Source organism: Lagopus leucura, unplaced genomic scaffold, assembly GCF_019238085.1.
Source record: "Lagopus leucura isolate 7727_CA_CO unplaced genomic scaffold, USGS_WTPT01 Super-Scaffold_100004, whole genome shotgun sequence".
Classification (NCBI taxonomy): domain Eukaryota; kingdom Metazoa; phylum Chordata; class Aves; order Galliformes; family Phasianidae; genus Lagopus; species Lagopus leucura.
The window spans coordinates 20,347,583-20,368,041 of NW_024962264.1; the positions used below are offsets into that span (position 1 = coordinate 20,347,583).

The following is a 20,459-nucleotide window of genomic DNA, read 5'->3' on the forward strand; positions in this document are numbered from 1 at the left end:
AATGCTGAAAAATAGTTTAACTAAAAAGGAAATTTTTGACTTTCAAATAAAATGGGAGATTTAAAGGTCTCTCAAAGGCCTTTAGGGCAAGTCTGCCTGCTCTATTTGAAAATCTGCTAACATTTTGGAATGGTTTGGACAGAACTCACTTTAAAGCATAATTCATTTCAGAGCTACTCTCTGGTCAGTCACTACAATCTAACTGAATTTGTCACAACATGCAAACACTATTGCTTGGTATCAACTGATTCATCTTTGCTCACATATGAGTGAAAGAAGCACAACTGTCCAAATACTGTGGCCTTTCAGAACTAGAACTTTATTGTTTCTTCTCAAGTTCTGCAGCTACCACCAGCAACAACTTCTAAATGGACAATTAGTCTGCATTCAAAATCTCCAAAATACTTCAACACCTAACATTAAAACATAAAAGCAACACAAAACCCACAAATATCTCACACTAGTAATTTTCAGCTGTAATCTGACTGCATGTACTCCAGCTTTTCTGGAGCACAAGAGCATGAGATCTGCCATCACCATTCAGGTCTACAAGTAGCATGCAGGAACATGGATTGGAGTTGTTCCCTGTCCTCTTGCAGTTTGTTTGTATGCTTGTACTGCATGGGGCAAGATCTTGTGTCCACAAGCAGCACCAGTTTCTGACTCCCACAAGTCTCACCCAAGTACCAAAAAAAATGAAGACCCTCTTGGTCATACGGAGCATTTCTTCAGATGTCTCTTAAATCAGTTAACAAGCCAAGGTTTTCAGCACTGCACTCTGTACAGCAGAAATACCCTGTACAGCAAACAAAATACATCCGAGTTTGTTTCTGCTATTCTCAAGAAGACAAAGAACAGCGTGGCTATCACCTACCAATCACAATAAGTGCATCTATATTTTGAAGTAAATATAAAGCACAAGTGAAAATTGTGAAAACAAATATAAAAAAAAGCTAAGTGCCTTTAAAAGCAAGTTTTAAGGAAGTTACACAGGTAAGTAAGATGATACCGTACCTGGAAACAAATCATCTGAAAATTATCATGGCAATAAAACACGCTTAACTAACATAACTAAGACGTGCTAAAAATGAAGGAAAAAGCTGAAAGAAGAATGATGAGTCACCATACCTAGATTTTGAACAAGAGGATCATTTTCTATTGATCCCTGAAATTGATTGGAACCAGTAGTTATAGGGCACTCGGAAAAGGAATGAATGCTCCTTTCACACGCAGCAAATACAGAAGGAATGTAGAGAAATGAATCTGTCAAGAGAGGAAGCATAGGCCACAAGGCAGCAAAAAATGCCAGTGTTATATATAGCAAATGAGATCTGCAGGTAGAGGAAAGGTATCACTTGAGAAGTTCAGGATCAAATATGGTACCGAGGTTATTCACAGAAAGCCTAAGTACTGACTATACAAGCAGAACAGTTGATTTGTCCCCAGGAGAAACACATCCACATGAAGTATTTAAAGGGAAAGTCAATGCAGGCAGGCAGAGAGAACAGAGAGTCATTAGAGGTGTCAGGAAATATGTACAGCTGCGAATCACAGGGACATAACTGTCAGTTAGCAATGTAGTTTATGCATGGTGTGCAGAAAGGAGCAGGTGGCCAAGAAGTGACCCTGGTGAGAGAGACTCGGGAGAGCAGGGGTCTTGGCACATAAGTAGTGAACAAATACACACCTTATTGTTAAGAGATGTGTACAAAATGTCCACAATAAAAAGATAGGGCAGGCAGCTATGATGAGAGATGTTTAGAAAAGCAGGGGCTGTGGTAGGAGGAGGAAAAGAAAGAAAGAATGCCTGCATGCAAACATTGTAGAGAGATTTGCAATGCAGTACGTATCAGCAAGAGCTAGGTCAATCTCAAATATAATTTCTTAACAAGTTATTTGTGAAGAGACTATGAGCAAGGTCTAAAGCTGCCTATCTTCTCTTTTCACTGCCAGAATGTTCCTTAGCCGAAGAATTATATATCATACCTTTTATAGATATGACATTTAAAACTTTTATTAAGTGAACAACCCAAGCCAACCCTTACAAAGCAAAGCAGCAGGTAGGCAAGCTTGTGGTAGACACTGGGTACACTTACTCATTTATTTAAATTATCTAACTAGATAGAATTCTGAAGTGAAAATATCACTTGTCAGCACACATCAGCTATAATTGGTGCTGTACATTTAATGAATAAGCCAAAATTGAAGACTCTGTAGTGAGTGTCTGACTAACAACACTGCTTATACCAAACTTCCTTCAGCAGCAAGCTTCAGGCTCAAATCACTTTGCTTCTCTCAAAAATAAGGATTTAACAGAATATGCTTATTAAAGATAACTAAACTGGTGTTATTGAAAACATGATAAAAATGACTAAGAAGAAAACAAAGAATACTAATAACTTGTGAGACAATTACTTAAAACAACTAGACAGTTTTGCTGAGAAACAGATCTTAATGGCAAGTTTTTTCTATTTTCTCCTCTCTACATTATTCAGATAATAATGGTTATACACTGAGATGCTTAACTCCACAGCCTGAAGAACAGATCCAGGTTCCAACCTTCATAAAATGCACAGAACATCTATTTATGGCATATACGTTTAGTAAGTCCCTCATATAGGCTGGAAGTGAAAATGGGACAGTCCTCTCCAATCTCACAGTTTTTAAATGAATCAAGCATAGGCCATTGTAACAAGCAGCCCTGTAATTCTGAAATCCCAAACCTATTTTCCAAAACATTGCTTTCCAAATCAATTAAGAAATTGGAACATCAGAATCTGCCATTTTATTACTAAGAAAATTGGGAAGATAAAGAGTAAATGAATATTTACAAGTTCTAAATCCCAATGATGCATCATATGCACATTGTTACAGACCACATAAAAACATAACGACCTAATATGATTATGCCTACGTGTTCTATAAGGACATGCAAAGGATACATCTTTGTGATTTAAATCACCTTATATTCTATTGAAGCAGCTCTACAACTTTAAAAGCTGCTGCAATTTTGCACGTCTGCTGTCTTTAACACCAACCAACACATGCTGCTAAATATTCACACAACGAAAACCCCAGCAGACCTCGTACGGAGATGTCCCTTCCTGTTGTATGGTGTTGGAACTAGGTGGTCTTTAAGGTTCATAGAATCATAATCAGAAGTACTCTGGAGCACAGAGGAAGGACAAATTTCCCTTGATAGTGTGGACAAGAGAATCTAGATTTTTGCAAGGGCTGTGCATTCAGCATGTCGATTTATGAGAACAATCTCATCCACTGAATTTCATAGGGAAGGACTAAGAGAAGAGAGTCATGTAGGAGTTGACCTTGGATGATGGCCCTCTCACGAAAAAAAGGTTTTTTAAAGAACTGATAATTCTTTTACCTCAGTCCTGTTCTCTGCACTGGCTTTATTTTATGGCACAGAAAGAGCTCCCAGTTTCAGCAGTGCCATGACGTGCCACTTGTACTGACATAAATCATACAAACATAGAAATGGTTCTTTCCAACCCAAACCATTCTGTGTCCCTGTGAAGCAGGACAAATCACTGATATTTGAAAAGTGAAACACGAGTGAAAACCTTGCAACAAAGCAAAGATATCTTTTGTAAAATAGTTTCAATTCATCTGATCTTGAGAAATCAAAGGAATAGCTCAATTATTAGCATCGCCTTAATTCTCAAAGCAAGATGAAGAAAGATCACAGTCTGTATGAAATTTGGTAAATCATGCATATCAGTTTATGTATTGCTAGTGGTAAGCAAACCTGCCCTACCCACTGTAAGTGCACAGCATATTTCAAATACTTCGAATTTGAAAAAAAAATAAGAGTTCTGTGCAACAGGATACATCCAGCATCTTCTCTCTGATTTCATTTGCACAATGCTGATTGAGATTCTTGCTGATTAAGATATCTGCATAAAGCACGTAGCATTGCTCTCAATATATGACTCTCCTGTTTTCTTTTGGAAATCTCTTTCAAGAATGACTGCCCTGTTTTGCAGAATTTGCTGACACTGGGGGGGGGTCTCCCAGCCACCAAGACACTGAAAAGCTTCCTCTTCCAAGAACAGGCTCTGCCTGGGGAAGCCTGGAGGAAACACAGACACTTCCCAGTCAAACCAGAGGAGTCAGTGGCCTCCGTGCAGTCCCACTGCTAACCAGGTGACCTGCCCAGACGGTGAGCTCTCAAGCACTGCAAGCCTTCAGGGCAAGTGATCTGCAGCACTTCTGAAAAACAAGCAGGGCTAAAACCCTGATCCCCTGTGCCAGCCCAGGGGCTATGGGGTTGGAGGCAAGCAGGAGTCAGCTTGGCACAGCTCTAGCCAGCAAAGGTCTTCACTTCACTCAAGCAGTGCAGAATGTGGAGTAGTTGAGCTAGCAGAGAACTGCAGGAGTCGAGCTACACATATGCACATTTCAAATGCTGAGAAGAAGGGTTCAACTTAGGGAACTGAGGGAAACTCGTTAATTTCTATCCATCCCAGTAAAAGCATGCACACATGCATCATTGTGGTACGGAAAGCCAAAGTGAGTTGCCTGAAAGACAGCTCGTCTTTCACTTTACAATGCTGTTTGCAGAAGAAAAGCAACCATACTGCAGTCCTGAAAGCTTTAACTGAAAGTCCTTTTGAATCGCCAGAGACATTTCACAGGTATTTGTATTATTTTAGCTCATTTGGTGTTTGTTTTTAATGGAAACCTTCCTGTCAAAACAAAGTGGTAAGCTGATAATAACATGATTCTGCTCCAATATCACACAGTTATGTCGGCTGTAGGCTGGCACCCTTCACAGGTCTCAGCTATTCAGAAGGAGGCTAACTGATCTGAAAAATAAATGTTAGTGAGAAACAAGCAACCACAGGGAAATAAAACAGACTAAAAGGAGGACTAAAAGCATTTTCCAAGGAATGAGAACAATCTGTAGGGAATCTTGTTCAATAACTGCATGTGCCAGAATGCACACAATAAATTATTGTCCAAATATAAGTAACATATTCAGAGACCCCAAATAATAAACATGACTACCTGGCATTTCAGACACAGTTGTTGAAGTATGCTGACTGTAAGCATAAATGTTCATATTACGAAATGGGGAGACGGTCTGTTTTACCAGAAACATAACAGTCTGACATCTGTTAACGATTCTACTGATTTAATTCTAATGAGAGTAAATGGAGACAGATTTGCAAAAATCTGTCTCTCAGAAGAATGTATGTATGCCTTTAAAATATTTTATTTTAGATACATAATGCTATGGCACCAAAAGGAACAAGGATATATTTTACTACATCGTACCTCTCTAACATTCATGCACAGCTTTTGGGCTAGTAACCAGAAACTACAGCTACAGAATTGATTTGTTCAGGCAGAGATGCAGAGGCAGCACTCCAGGATTTTAGCCACAGCAGCCATCAAACTAATTCAAATTAAACTTACTTTTTACGATATTCTAAAATTCCATTATGCTCATTACTAAGACATCTGCTCACAAGCAAAGTGGCCACAAGACAAGCACACTAAGGGTAAGTTACACTCGTTCTTCACGTGCTTCTAGTCCACATCCTGCTGCCAACATGCTCACTGCTAGCAAGAAACAAGCAGAAGCTTAACTGTCCTGGACACAGAACAACAATGGACTCAAGAAGCAGCCAGCCCCATCACCAGATGCTGCCTTATAGGCTACAGTAGATATCAGAAACCTAATCTCATGAACTTTTAAACATAGGTATAAGTCTTGGTGCTTTTTTTCTCCGTTAAGTTCCTTCCACAACACAACAGTGTGGTCAAATATACAGTGACCTGGTCTCCATCCACCTGTTATGCAGCACCAGCTCAGCAGTGCTGTGAGTTCATTACAACCCTTCTAAGCCCAAGCACAGGGTAAGATCAGGGTGTAACACCACAGCACTATGCTACCTTTTACTTTGATTATCTCATTCTGAAACTGATTCATATAGACTAACAAAGACAACCTCAATTTCTTCTTTATGGTCAGAACCCCGAATACTATCTTTTCTTCATTCACTATCTCATTTAAAGCTAATCCCTGCTTATTATCTGAGGATTACTATGTTTTTGTTATAAAGTAAAACTATACGTTTCTAATATTTCATAGACTGAATAGCATCAGATGAAGAGATAAAGAGCATTAGAAGTAAGTCCTTTTACCAAATTTGTTTACAGGCTATTTATAAAAACCAGATTGAATTGCATTTTTCCTTGTTTGGGAACACTGATTTCAACCAAGATGTTCCAACGGTCCATGTTGAAGGTCAGGCATTAAATATTAAATTTCCCCAACTTGGTAATGTCTTAAAACAAAGGCATGGTCAGCGTCAGCAGCTTCTAAAATAAAGAATAATTAAAAAACAAGATTCTCCTCCCTGAACAAACTGCTGTGTTAGCACACTGCAAAAGTAGTGAGAATGCTGCAAAAGTATTGAGCATTTAGGGGATCTGATTAATATCTAAAGGAAGGTGGGAGGCAAAAGGATGAGGCCAGGCTCTTCTCGGGGCTGTACAGCAATAGGACAAGGAGTAATGACCTAAAACTTGAACACAGGAAGTTCCGTACTAACATGAAGAATAACTTCTTTATGATAAGGCTGACAAAGCACTGGATCAGGCTGCCCAGAGAGGTTGTGGAGTCTCCTTCTACAGAGATATTCAAGACCCATCTGGATGCCGGCCTACCTATGTGACCTACTGTAGGGAACATGCTTTTGCAGGGGGGTAGGACTCAATGATCTCAAGGTCCCTTCCAGCCCCTGCCGTTCTGTGATATTAGATATGTTCGACTTCAAGCAGAGAGAAAAACATATGTAGTCAAGAAAATTTAAAGTAAGTTCAGCTGCACACACTATAACACACTTTCTCTGAAGCTTATACACGGGAACACAAAACACAAATTAATAGTCACGTCCTCCTATCACAATCATCTCCTATCAACTCCTAACAAAATGATCAAAAACCTAATTTACTCAAGAGGTACAGTATATGGGTTTCCAGATCCCCCTCTCACTTACCCATGACGGTGTAACTGATCTAACCTAACACAGGCGCTCATTTTATTGAAGTGGAAGGAAAAAAAGAGCAGGATTTATTCATTATGCTTTAATTGTTTTAAAATAAGTGGAAGAAGTGCGATAGTGGCTGCAAGGGACAGACTAGAAGTACATGGTATTTCAGTGGGTGTTTTACAGTTTGGAATAGTCATTCGGCTGAGTATTCTGTTTTGTAAGTATAACTATACCACACCTTCCTGCACCCTGAAAACTGAACAAATAGACGCCATTTGGTTTTTTGAAACAGCTTTTCACAGGACAGAGAGAGAACAAAGCAGACTGAGTGATTTCTGGAGTGCCAGCTCCTGGAATAGGATTTGCTTTTTGTGGCCCTGAGCAAGCCACCTCCTCCTGTCCCCCTGCCACCTACAACATGAACACCAAAGCTCATTTTTTAGCACAAATATAGCAGCGTATCAAAGCGTGGCATTTAGCAGCGGGGGAGGGAAGGCAATGGAGTGCAGTGGTAGGTGAGGGAAAGAACAATAACAGTTTTATAACAGTTTTTCCCTACATTCTTGTGGATCTATGGCAGCAGAGACTTTAAAAAAATTTTTTTCTGGGACTTTTTTTGTACAATGTCAATCCTTTAGCTCTCCCTTAGTGATTATTTTTTGTAATGAATAAATAAACGCATGCACACACACACAGTTTGTACTCTCTCATTCTCCAGCTATAAATATGCAAATTCCTTTAAAATACTAGACCCTAATTTTGAAAAGTAACCAGAAGTGCATAATATACAAAAGACCAAGTCTTTTCGTAACTAAAAAATACATCTCCTGGAGATACAAACTGCATTCGCTCTTGTAATTTTTTGTATTTTCTTCCTGTCCCTTTATACATATGAGTGTCATACTGTTATAATAACACTGACACAGTAGCTGGAGCTTTTTGACAAAGGAACAGAATACAATGGATAACTTTTATTCCAAAAGTAAGGAAATGACTTATTATAAATTGAATTGGGCACTTGAACATTGTCAAATGTAAAGCAGTAAATAGCTATTTATTTATTTATTTAGAAAAGCTGAAGACCCTGCTTTTACTGCTGTAACTGTCCTCATGGACAGCAAATCCTTAGGGATTTGCAAGCCAGCACAATTTTTTGTACATCTTCATCTCTGCTGACAAGCTAAAGCATGCCCATTGAATGGAAGACAGCATGGCTGCCTTTTCTAGAAGCTAAAGTAAAAAAAAAAAACCTAAATACCATAACAAATTTTATGTATATTGGCTAGTACAAGGTTATGAGACAAAAAATTGTTACTATGAAATCCGCTTCCCTAAACAGCAGCCCATTTCTGCCAAGAAACACAAATCTACTTGTTCTAGTGTTGAAATACAGCTGAACCTCCATGCTTGGGTGACCCCTAGCAGCAAACATGCAGGTACCTGACCACTGCTCCCCACACTGGCCATGTGCATGCCCAAAAGGGAGGCCGCAGAGCAGCGCTGCCTTCCAGGACCCTGGGCTCCACTGGCTGATAAAGCCATCTGCAGGACAACACACTTCCGGGAAAACACATTACAAGTTCTGAAACAGTAAATTAAGAATTTTCATAGATTTCTTAAATTCCTTCACACTTCTCTGGCTAGATAAATATAGAGAGCTTGCTATGGCAGCCTGTGGTTAGTTTGTTATATTCTCAAGATATAGAGGATCAATTCTTCAATATGATCAATGCTCATATCACCTTGCATGCTAAGCTAATTGCTAACAAAGCTGCAGCACATTCCTTGAAGCATTTCTGAGGAATAACATAAGTATTTGCAACCTAACACACCTAACAATAACAGTTTTGTGAATATTGAGTAGTGCAGATGGAAGTATTACAGGGGCCTGTAAGTGACTTATGTGAGGTGTGTCAATAGGGTAAAAGTAGAATTAAATGCACGGCCATGAAAGCACAAAGGCATTATTTAGATACACATACAAAATGCATAATTCTTTTTTCTCACCCAACAAGAGAACCATTAAAAACACAAAAGCCACACACAAAAAAGTGAGCTTTTACAAAGGAATGAATTAGAATCCTTGAACAAATCAGGACTACGCAGATTTGCAGCTTTGATATACGTATGCATATAACAAGCACATACTCTATAAAGCCATTATTTAACATTTTTCTACAGAAATTTACTAAAGATATCTAGCAGTCCTTTGCATGAAGAATAGATCCTGAAATGAAAATGCAAAAAAAAACACAAAAAACAAAAAAACCCAAACAAACAACAAAAACACCCAGGCAATTACAGTTAACTGTACACATTAGGTATTCCTCAAGACCTATAGCTCAATTTTATTGTTTACATTCCAACTAAATTCTGGGATTCTCAAAAATCTGTCATCTTCTCATTCAGAGAACAGCCTATGCACTGCTGGAACAGGATAATGCCTGGTTTATGAAGCCTTGTGCAAATACAAGAGCCCTGAATGCCACAGTACTCCTGAGAAAAGTAACCCTGTGATTCTCCACTTCTCTCATGCCTGTGCATCGCTGTTCCTCATCTCACACGAAAATTCATGCAAATGGTTTTCCAGTTAGCAGAGCTCACCTGGAAGGGGCCAAAAGCTTCTTTTTACCATAGCAGCTGTGCCGTGGCTGAATTCCCAGCTTGCAGCCAGTGGAGACCCATGGGACTGCCATGCAGTCAGCGCCACAGGGATGACAATGGCACTTGTTACACCATGATCTACATCTCCCCACCCAGGAGCTGCATCCAGCTTGTGTTAGGCCATGAATCGCAAACCCACGCAGACCTGAAAACTATTTATGATGCAACAGTCCAGCAGTCAGGTTTTGATGAAGTACCTATTTTCTGCTATAGTAAGAGAACTGTGAATATTAAAGGACACCAACTGAGCTCTGCTCTTTCTCCTCTTGTCTCCTCCTGCTGTTTCCCTTCCATACTGACAACTCCAAGCATTTACTAGTGATGATTCAGATTTCCACATAGAAGTCATGGGGTTTTGGAGAATTCTGGCTTTTGGCAGGAAGATTTCTACTACTTCTTGTTCTGTACTTTACAACCTATGCAAAGCATTGTTTCCACATATGTTTATTTAATCTTCACAAATACGAGATAGAAAATGTATTATCACACTGGTCTGAAGCTTGGGTCTTACACAGAATGCTAAATTAAGATTTAGTCAAAGGCAAGGAGCTGAGCAAGACAATAATCATTGACATATGTATTTGCTACCCAATGTACCACGTAGTGGTAAAAAGCCAGAAATAGAGGGAAAAAATAATAATTTATTGACAAGAAAAAGGAAGTACACCTAAGGGATAGGGAATATGAGAAATAAGATCACTAAAGCTGCCAGCTTGTGAATATTGTCTGTTCACAGTTGATGAAAATCTCGTTAAAGAGGGGAGATGAAAGCGGATGTAATTATAGGGACTCAGCAGATCCATCTCCGATTGAAAACAAAACTGAACTTCCAGCTACTAGTGTGCATCCAGGTCATATGTATGCAAATTTACATCAGAAATAATATATATTGCGGAGCCTTCTCTGGCTACAAGTCAGGAGACTTCTTACCCAAAAAAAAAACTCTCACGTTATGTTTCAAGTTGCACACTCTCGGTATTTCTTGCTATGATTTCCCTTCCCCTTTGCTAGAAGAAAAAAAATATCCATTATCTTACTGAGTTCTTTAAGGAGAAAAGACCCCCTGGTGCAATCTGATTTTTTTAGCCTGATTTTACAAAGAAACTCATGTTGTATTTAGTTTTCTCATAACAACATCTGAGCATGTTGGTCCAGTTGTATCAAATTTACAAAACGCTTTATGTCTCAGGTTAAAGTTTCTCAGAAACTAGATACCTACACCACAGCACCTCATGAGAGAAAACATAGATTCCTCCCTGTCCACCTGGAGAGACAGCTAAGCATAATTCAGATACTGTCTGCTGAAACCACAAGCCTGCTGTCCCACACCCACCCTTATACTGCTGAAAGAGACTGAAAGAACCGGCAATCTTCAGAAAGCTCATGGGGAGCTGGATGTCTGACACTGTAGGCTAAAACACATAGGGATAAAACTAGAAGAAATGCAGGTTTTAAGTCTATGAATTCATGGAACAACTCAGTTCATATTTCTGGAGTATTCTGAAGTCATAACGCTAAAGATCAAAAAACAACATGAACAGTAGCTACATATAAAACATAGGCATAGATAATTTCAGTAAGTCAATACCAATTAAACAGAAGGGATGAAAAACATTGCAATTATTATTGTGACTGGACAGCTTTAACGATCTGGGTAATATGCAATATAACAATGTAGATTTGTGCTGAGATGCCCCAACAAAAGACAGAGCATCTCTCTTTTCTTCAAAACGCTTGAGTAATGTGATAAACATTGAAATGGAACAGTGAAAAAAGCCTCTCGCCATTTATTCTTCATACAAACAGACATTATTTGTATATGTAGGCTGTCAGGCACACATTCACCCACTTAAAAGCCTGGTGTTCCAAGTACATTTTATGGATAGCACATATTTACTTAGATTTTCTCCTTCCAAGAAGAGAGTATCACTGAAAGAAGAAAAGACTCCAGTAAAATAAGAAACAGAATAACGGATGTTCCCAAAAATCCAGAGTAGACACAAATTATCGTTGACTCATATTTTGAATTGCCTGTACACTACAAGCTTTCAGAGTAATGTAACAAGGAAAAAAATGTTTTTCAATCACTGCTATCCATCATCTCAGTAAACAAGTAAAATGTACACTCTGCCATCTGCTAGCTATTAGTCTGTGTAATCATAAAATATCATGTAATGTAATCATAAAAACCACTATTATTACCTACTCTTTCAATTTATAAGCAAATATTTCTATCTGTCAAATTATTTCATGCTAGCATGGGGCTTGAACCTTCTGTGCTGCATACCATCAATCTAGTCGTCAATCTAAGATAAGTCTGTCTCTTGTTTGGTCCTCCTACGTTTGGAAAATGCTCAGCACGGCAGTACTTAGATTTCATCCCAGAAGAAATCATACAAAGGGAAGGGTCAGTAAGTGATCCAGCTGTCAGGGAGCTGAGCAGCTGAATGAAGGCTGTGAGAAAGTTCACTGCTTTTGTTCAAGCAGACTTCGATGCCTCCAGGAATGAAGTGAACTCACAGTTCTAAGAGGTTTTTTCCCTGCATCGTGTTCTATTTAGTTTCATTCTTTTTTTAAAACAATGAAAAATGTATGAAAAAGTGCCCTAGTCAAAGTTACACATGTATCAAATGACATCTTTTAGAGTTACAGTAGCAACAGTTTTTTGTTTTTGTTTTGTTTTTCCCCAAATCCTTTTGTTAAGTAGAACAATTTCAAAAATTTTCTTAATACAATCCAAAAAACAATTAAAGCCAAAACTCTGGTAGGTAGCAATCACAGTGTTGAGTAACTCTGTTCAGGAAAACTGGTGATTTTCTTCCCGTGATATGTACTACTAAAACATTCTTCGGCAATGGTGCTGTTTTTATCCCTAGTCATTTCTCAGTAACTGGAAAAGTAGAGATCACATCAGTCACTGTTGTCAGATTAATTACACGAATGGACCAAGAGCAATCAATAGCCCCGTTGCCTAAAGCTGAGACACCTATGGGTTACTTTTTATTTCTGGGAGAATAATGTTGCTGCTTAAGCATGTTTTTCTCCTAGCTAAATATCAAACACAAGGGTAATGGTGTAAGTGGCACACCAGCCGCTATTTCAGCCACGTAACTACAGTTTGCTCATGGATATTGGTGACTCCACAGTGACTATAGGGCCTCAATCTGTTTCTGCAGTGACAGAACAGAGCTGAACGGGACACCATAGGAAGACTTGCAATTTGGGGTTCCTACCAACTGTCGCTATAAACTGAAACTGTAACTTATGTGAACATGGAAGAGATCTACTGTGCATGGATGGACTTTGAAACTCTAAATTAGTAGACCAGTCAAAGCTACAGAAGAATCTCTTTGTTCAGTTCAGCCATTTCAGGACCAACTTGACTACAGCCTGCAGAACCCCCCCTTTTTATTTTGTCTTGTTCAGTAAGATTTTGACATTTGTAGAATGTTACTGGTATACTCTGAAGGCTTGGTACAAGGGCCCAAATCAGAGTGGAATTACAGCCACCGGAACAGGAGAGAGTTTTTGCTCCATGAGCAAAAACTTTCCTCAGGAAAGAGTCAATGCTACTGGAAACAACAGCCTTCCCGTGCCACCACATACCTTTAGTGGTCAGCACCACAGCCCTTGCAGCAACTCAGATTTTCAGTCAAGCAACAACCTCTCAGTACAGCACAGGGTGCTGCCAATCTGACTTGGAGCCCTTAACTAAAGTCATTCAAACTCCTGTAATAAAAAGAAAACTAAACTAGCTCTCTCAAGCACTTCCACCTCCCAAATCAAATATAATGATCTTCTCCAGCTGTTGGCTGAAATAGCCCTGCAGTTCACAGGCAGACTTTCTTTCAGTGGAGAAGAATGAGGAGTTCAACAACTATCCTTAAGAACTAGTACTACCCACACTGCAAAGCTGATCATCTAGAAACTCTGAAGTAAAATGCACATGGCTGCAAGACTTACTTGCCATCTGACTAAATGCTAAGACAAAACTAAAACACTCTTTTAGTATTATCCATTATGATATTATCTTCAATTATATAATCATGTATTTACTACTGAGTCACTGACTTGTGCCACAAGGTACACATAAAGGAAAATAGAATTAAAAATATAAATGTGAGCACCAGTCTGTCAATTTCCTAAGTAAGGTCCTAACCTTTACATGTGTATTGTACTTGACGTTGAAATCTAAATTAAATTTACTATATATATTACACTGAAGAAGTTTAACAATCATTGTTGTTGTTAACAGATGTATATGAAGAACAGAAACAAGATAGTGATATTAAAGCAGTTTGCAGTCTGCAAAAGGTTTCTTTTCTTAGGATGCAATCTGTAAGTCTAGCCAACTTGACCATTAATGTCACAATCTATACATCACTGACAGTGAAAAATTAAAGGAAGTCTCTAAACACAAAAGACACCTCCTTCTTTTGGTTGTATCCTCAAATTAATTCATACCATACCATACACTGTACATGAGAAGTGCTCTTACAGAAACAGGAGAAAGACTTGAGTAAACAGTTGTGTAATGTTTCTTACTCAGGCACAGGGAAGTGGAGAGAAATAGCCAGGAGCTTTTTTTCTCCCCTGACCTTCAATATCAATTTCTCTTTCCCTGAGTGCACAGGGACATGTACCCTGCATCCTTGAAATAAATGAGGAGGTGGAGACACATAGGATGGCTATGTTTTTATGTCAACCTGATGTTATGTTAGAAAATTGGTGCAGAACTTAAAGATTATACCATTTTAATTTTGAGTTTCTTTGTACTATGAAAATGAGTTGACAATTCTCTTCAACCAGAAAATTTAGATTTTCTTATTTAAGAGTCTGGTTAACTTGTAGCAACATCAAACAAGAGCTTGATATTACCAATTCTACATTATTGCAGAAAATTATTATTTCCATTCTCTCTCTTTCAGTCCATATGTAGTATTAGAACATATTTTTGTTTTCAGAATTCACAAAAACTGACCACTTCAGAATTTCCAATACCAGCTTCACAAAACCCCACCCAAAAGCCTGATTCAATTTGTAGCCTTTATTAGTGGTTGTAAAGAGAAGGCCAAAAGCTGTTTGCTCAATGCTGTCTCTTCTGTACTAATAGCAAGCTCTGTAAATGTTTGACACAATAAGCTGTCAGCACAAAAAATGTTTACAAGGCTAATAGGGCAGCAATTCCACCACAGTAGCATTAGATGGGAGCACTGCTCCTTCACCTAATGGAACTAATGGAACCTAGAGGGCCAGGCCTGGAAACATGACTACATCACATTTGTCACATCATCAGAAGAACGTTATATGAAGTTTATCAAACTGTAACCCAAAACATCAGCACAAAATCAGAGTAGTACAAACAGGTGATGTGTTCCAGCATAAAGTCGCCTTATAAAAAGTGAAACAACCGAAAAATGAATGGTAAGAGCAAATTCATACAGAAGCAGATTTTGCTTTGTATGGGCATTATGAGTTGGTCTCTGACTACTGGATGCTCTAGGGATTGATTTATCACACTGTTTAACCAGTTCATATTTTGAAGACAAGGAAGGGCTAACGGTGAAATAAGGTAATGCTAATGAACCTGGTGTTCTTTTATAAAACTGCATCACTCTGTGATTTGTTGGCAATGTTGGTTTTTTTGTTTGTTTGTTTGTTTTCATTTTTCATGGTCTTTTCATGGATTTTGTGTGTGTGTGTGTGTGTCTGTGAGAGGAGAACTCAAATGCCTGTTTCATAAAGACAATATAGGAAAGTTACCACTGCTGGCTGCATAACCAGGAAGTAAATAACAGCTATTAATTTGTCACCCAAATTTCTGATGTTATCCATTATATAGCTTTGTAATTCTGTTATGGCTCTGAGTTCATGACAGTTGCATATTGTTATAGCAGCCCACTACTTTTAAATGACAGCTCTCTCACTTTAGATATCAATTAAGGAAAGAAAGTTAATAATCCAAGTACAGTTCAATTTCTTACTCACGCAGTCAACGTTTTAACTCTCCCTAACAAATGACTGCATAGGATTTAACTCTATAACAAATGATTATGCAGCTTTTTAACTCTCCCTAACAAATGACTGCAACACAACAGCAAAGCATCTTCCCTACTTTCAGACAAATAAATAAGGAAGATGTTATGAAAAAGAAGAATCAAAACCTGGATGAGATAGCACACCCATTCACATTGTCAGGAAACATTTCATAAGGCCAAAATTGAACATAAATTGACAATTTGTTTGTGTTCTAAACCATATATTTTAAGATACAAAAAAATGCTGTATTACTGGGGGGAAGGAAAAGGCTTGCATTCAGCACTTTAGAGTCACTGATGCATTTAGTAGAAGTTTAGATAACAGTGTACTTACTATTACTAATTAAAAGAAAATTCTGCATTCAGTTAGATGCTAAGATCCTGTTTGCTTTTGCTTCACTTTTGTTATCATACCCCACCTTTTTCAGCCTTTACTCACACACCTGGTGTGAGGCATTTCTGTGACAGATTTACCTTTAATACAACATATCCCTAATGAAACGGCTCTCATCTTCATCTCTGTGCAACATGTACTGTAGTAAACCTCTTTCACAGAAGGGTTGATAGGCAAATAAGCACATCAGCTAAACTGGAATGTATTCCATCTTCTGGGTTTATATTGCAGAGAATTACCAGAACTCCAAGCAGAATTCAGAATTCCTGATTTCAGCATGACCAAGTATGTAGGTCATCTTAAAATGGCAAGTGTTCAAAACCTTCAGAGAAAGATACCTGGAAAGGCTTTTCTGGCATGCACTTGGCATGACCTGTATAACTCACCAGCAGTGAATTTCTTTAATCCAAGGGACCCAACTATTCATCTGTACCAAATACACTGTTTTCAATTTAAGATAAAAACACGTTCCTTAAATATGTATCCAGTAATATTTTGGAAAAGATGTAGAGTACTGAACACCTCCTTCTCAAAGTTTTCATAATAAGTCACAAGGAGAGCAGCTTACACTTTTGAAGATATGTGCTACCAGGCATCCAGTAAGCTAACTTCTCATTCTTGTCCCCTATTAAGGCTCCTGAAAATATCATTACAATACTGACAGCTTCAGTTCATTGCATTTCATTGACTCTGCATGAGTCCTGTTCTTCAAAAGATAGCAGTGTTCATATGGTACAGAAAAAAATAATAATTTCCAGACATGAAAAGTGATAAAACATTATGGATATAAAAATTAAGCAGGTTCTTGAAGATAAAGATAAGCCCTTGATTCACTAGAAAATTACATAGAAAAAAATCCCAACAACCCAAAGAACAATCTGCTGTCTGCTTCCACCAACTCTTCTTCTCTTTTTTTGCCCTTCAAGAATGAACACAACAGTAATTTCATATTTAAACTGTCTTATGTACTACCTTACGAACCTTTTTTCTCTTGGAAAAATCACATATCTCAAGCTGTCCAACTTGATGCAAATTCCACAGGACTCTGTTTCTAGAAGCCAGCTGACAATGATGGTACCAAACACAGGGCAGGGTGCAAAACCAGACAAATGTTTGTACACTGCAAACTATCCATCTCAACACTGGTACAGAGCAAAAGCTTTCCAACATGATATATTTGAGGAAATAGGAAATAAGTAGATATAAATGATTTTATAAGGTAACAGAACCAAACATTCTGTGAGTTCCAAAACACTCCACAGCAACTCAAAAATACTGAAACAAAAGACAAAAAGTCAAATCCTAGAGAAAGGCCTATTACCTGAGTCTTCTCAGAGGGCAGTTAAAAGCTCTGGGTCAAAACAACCATTTTTGTGTGTCAAATTAATCTGCACCTCACTCAAAAGTAAGATATGGGACACCCAAAACAAAATCTGAATTCTAAATGTACTAACCACACATATGAACTCCTTCTTGCAGCTTCCTAATGAGACAGGTTAAGCACTGGAACAACCTGCCAAAAGAAGTAGGGAAATCTCCATCCCCAGGGATTTTCAGAGCTTGACTTTCTCCAGCCTTTGAGCAACCTTACTGAGCTTTGAAGATAGCTTAGCTTTACACATAGGTTTGGACTGGATGACCTCAAGAACACCCTCACAACTGAAATTATTCCAGATTACCTTACTACACACTTGAGAACCCCTTAATAAACATTAATGAGAGCTGTTAGAACCGCAAAACACTCATTCAGGATCTCAATAATGAGTTTCACAAATGAAAATATTTACATTGGCATACTACCCTGAAAATGCGATTTCTGGTCAAGATCAGTAGGAATGTCTTTAAGTTAACTAACAACGAAGTACTATTTGGACAGAATTAATCAAGGTTTCCCACAATGATGGAATAATTGTGTTCAGCATGCACCAGTCATACTCATTCCATGTGGCTGGTCCCAAGATACATTGTGGCATCGGCAGAGAACTTTCAACTCACATTGCCACCAATGAATTGAAGAAAATAATAAATCAAGTAGTAGGTTACCGCACAGAATAATCCTTATCTTGCAGGATAAGGATGAGAGGGTGATCACAACAAACAGATCATTAGGACAGCAGGTCCCAGGAGCTTAGGACTCATTTGAAGAGGCTTTGGTACTGCTTCTCCCTCTCCTTATCTCACTGACAAACACCCTGGGCAGAGATTTCTCATCCTTCCTACAAACTAGGCATTGCAGTTGCAATGCTTGAAGCCCCCTGCTAACAGGTCAGCCTTGTGAAATGTTGCAACACTGTGAGCACTTCGTCACAGATCTCCAAATCCTGAGGGCGCTCTTGATTAACTTGCCACATCACTAGGAAAAATGAATGCGAACAATGACACAGGAACAGTAATTCCAAAATTAAGTGTTTAAGATCAACTCATGTCAAAAGCTACACCTGCATACAGAAATAAAACACTGCAAAGATGCACCTGTTTCCCTGCCTTGGTTTCCTCACTAGTGAGAGCAGATTGCTTCAGCCTAATTCTTCGCACTATCCAAATTCCTCTTCTATTTCCCTTTTTCAGGCAGTGAATTTCTCAGCTCCCTTGAAACCAGATTGTATAGATTCCTTCTTTCCCAAGGACTTCCTTCAATGCCTGGGGAAATCCTGCTCCCATTAAACTTTCAGTTCTTTTTGTACAGTGACTCATTGATCAAGCTTACAAATGTCTTGAAAAAACTCCTAAAACATACAATCATAGAATGGCCTGGGGTGGAAGGGGCCTCAAGGATCATCAAGCTCCACCCCCCCCTGCTGAAGGCAGGGCAGCCAATCTCCATATCTAATACTAGATCAGGCTGCCCAGTGCCCCATCCAACTTGGTCTTGAATAAACATGAATATTTGCTTCTGAATTCAGTCATTCTTTTGTCAAGGATACTCCATGTAAATCAAATGTTAATTTTATAATGTCTACATCAAATTACAGTTCCGCACATCACCACTTGTAGGCTTCTTCCTCAACTTGGTGTGTTCAATCAAGTCCAATATCTGAAATTCACAGCCCAGCATCAAACAATTAATATACAAAACATCTGATTACCCAAAACAGTTTCAGTGCAAATGCTGTTTTAAATTTTTCTTTCTTGAGTTTTTTTCAAACATCCTGATTTACACCAGTAATTGGAGATTAAAAAAAGTAAATTCATCTTACACAATAGAGAGTTTAACTGAAGGATGCATTATAATTTCAAACCTACAAGTAGATTATTTTTTCCCTGAAACCTCAAAGAAGCTTAGCTTTAAAATACTTTCACTTTTATTTTAAAAGAAAACTTTTAAGGGTAACATCAATCCCGTTGTTTCTAACAGCCTATAAAGCTTAAAAATATCAGACAGTGCTATCCGTGAATTCGTTCAAGTCTACAAATCGGAGTCTCCCAATCACAAAAGCGCCATAAAACCCACCATTTTGCTAACGCTGTGCTCAATGATCAGTTTTTGTGACACATCTTAGGAAAAGTTACTTCTCATCTACTTTATGTAGTACTCATCTGATTCCCTCCACACAGACACGACACAACTTCCTTACAATGATACAACTATTAAAATCTCAATTAGGTAGAGTAAATCAGCGTGTGATATTTTAGCACACTAGAGAATGCAATTCTTTGAAACACACTGCACCATCACATGATATTTTATCCAAAGTTTCATCATTTAAACAGCTTGCAGTGATTTGTTATATGATATTCTGAAATACTCTGCAGCTGTAACAGGACTGAAAGCGCTCTCCTTTATTCAATTACTTCCTGGGATCTCAAAAGCTCAGCACAATATGCACTTGTAAGGCTGTCAGGTTCTGGGTAAATCAGCTTCTATTGAAGAGGGAAACATGCAAAAAAACACTGAACATGTATGCTTGCAAAAGGAATCCTGTTTCGTTTTCGGTAGCTGTAGCTCTTGGAATGTATAAAGACAACACTAAGGAGATGAATACCACCTGCAGAGATTAACGTGGGGGAGACTATATGCAAACTTCCTTTACTTCATTAAAGGAAGTTTTGCCTCCCACTTTCTTTATTGAAAGGTGCAGCCCATGACTTGTATTTGTTTTAGCACTCAGTGTGTGCACACGTGTTCAGCTGTCTTTGTTTCTCACAAAGGTTAACCTAACAGAAGCTCAATGTGAAATATCACCACCAACAATGCATTCAGTAACAGCCTTCATCAGAAAAGCACTTGTCGTGGCCTGATGCATAATACAGGGAGTTGTTCCTGCTCCACCCTGTTCACGCAGCCCTTCCACAGCAGCCTTTGCAAACAGAGCCCTGGAAACCTTTTGAGGATGTAGGGAG

At 38.5% G+C, this 20,459-nt stretch overlaps 1 protein-coding gene across 2 annotated transcripts in view; it reads right to left on the bottom strand.

Moving 5' to 3' along the window:
* TENM3 (teneurin transmembrane protein 3) overlaps window positions 1-20,459 on the bottom strand; it is a 469,784-nt gene that overhangs the window by 329,515 nt on the left and 119,810 nt on the right. The gene's annotated exons all lie outside the window — the stretch shown is intronic.